Below are 1710 nucleotides of genomic sequence, written 5' to 3'. Positions count from 1 at the left end.
CAGCGTTAGGAATGAGGTAGAGGCAGCCTTAGGTTGGCGCTAACTCACGGGGATGTTAATCTCTGGTGGGATAACTGGTCCGGCCTCGGCACACTAGGGCGCCTTTACCCCTTACCGGGGTAGAATACTCTGGTGATCTGCTGTCTGACTTCATCCAGAACGGGGAGTTGGATCTTTCGCCGTATGATGATCTTCTGCCGCCTGGATTGGAGGCTGACATGTCCCGGCTTGGTCAAGAGTAGCTGACATCCCTATTTGGCGGGTGCTTACGGACGGTTTGTTTTCTTTTTCCTCTGCAAAATCTTTATTGAGACCTGAACGGTGCACTCGGATCCTCTTTTGAGTGGCATGTTGGCATAAGCATTTACCCTTTAAGGTGTCATTTCTTGCTTGGCGTGTGTTAAGGGGTCGCCTGCCCACTGATGATGCCATGGCTAGATTTGGGCACCTTATTGTCTCCAGATGCTGGTGCTGCAATAACCCCTGTTAGGGAAACTATTGATCACATCTTTTATGCGGGGGACACTGCTAGGGCTGTATGGGGATTTTTTATGGGGTCACTCGGCTTGCGGTTCAGTCATCGGGGTCTACGGACGCTCTTGACTGGGTGGAAGCGAGTGGTTTCGCATAACCGTCTTGTTGCTTTTGTTATCTGCAGGTTGCCTTATCTTATCTTATGGGAGTTATGGAAGCACAGGAACACATGCCTGCATGGCAGAGGGTCGCCGAGTGTACCTCGAGTGGTGTATGGCGTTGCCAAAGGGGTGGCAGAATGTCTCTTTAGGCGATGGCCGCAGAAACACATCCTTCCCCTAATTGGCCGGTCATTCTGTCCTACATAGATTCCACTGTACCGCGGCGCGTGGTTCGCGCTGTTAGATGGGATCCCCCTCCCGATGGTTCCATAAAGCTCAATTTCTCATATTCTGAGGCGTTGGGTGGGGCTGCTGCCTTGGTACGTAATCGGGGGGGGTCTCTGCTACGGCTGGCCATTTCGGCAGACGACGGGTTTCGGGACTTTTTCCAGGTTATGCACCGCTCTCTTGAATGGTGTTTGGCCGAGGGTTTTAGATCCATGGTCCTAGAGTCTGTTTTGCCTGAGCTTAAGGGTTATGTAGACCCCACTACACCTAGTCCATGGGTCTTTGACTCTGATGTGTCACGCTCCGGTTTCTTTGTTCCTGTGCATCTGTTTCTGTTCTTCAGTGCTTGCCGCAGGGTAATCTCCCAGTGGCTGCATTGGCAGATTGGGTTGGGGACAAGGACGGGGATTTTATTTTCAGTAATTTGTCAGATTTACCACCGAGAGTGCGTGCGTTGCTGGTTCATGATGATATCCCATCGGTGGTTTTTGATGATTACGACCCGCCTTGAGCTACGGTTTGCTTTCATGAATTATATCACTTTTTGTAATAAAAAGAGAAAAGAAAATTTTATTAGGAAAAAAAGAAAGAAAGAAATGAAAAAGAAAAAGAGAAAAAGAGAAATGAGGAATGAAAGAAATGAGGGGAAAAGAGGATGTGAGAAAGAAAGAGTGGTAAAATGAGGGAATACAGAAAGGAAAAGAAAGAGTTGAGGTGAGTAAAAACAGAGAGTGTGTGAGGTATTCTTGGAGGCTATGAAGTCTTGCTTGTCGAGACCGAGTCTCAACGTAAGGTGTTGGCGGTACAACATGGCACCCTAGTCTGGGCTGAACGGTGCACAGGCAGG

At 49.0% G+C, this 1710-nt stretch overlaps 1 pseudogene; it reads left to right on the top strand.

Moving 5' to 3' along the window:
• Nucleotides 1-425: 425 nt before the first annotated feature.
• Nucleotides 426-1374, top strand: LOC109175487 (annotated as a pseudogene).
• Nucleotides 1375-1710: the final 336 nt, after the last annotated feature.

This window comes from Ipomoea nil, unplaced genomic scaffold (genome assembly GCF_001879475.1).
Source record: "Ipomoea nil cultivar Tokyo-kokei standard unplaced genomic scaffold, Asagao_1.1 scaffold0688, whole genome shotgun sequence".
Taxonomy (NCBI): Eukaryota; Viridiplantae; Streptophyta; class Magnoliopsida; order Solanales; family Convolvulaceae; genus Ipomoea; species Ipomoea nil.
Note: the sequence above shows the minus strand (reverse complement) of the source record. Positions and strands in the feature narration are given on the sequence as shown.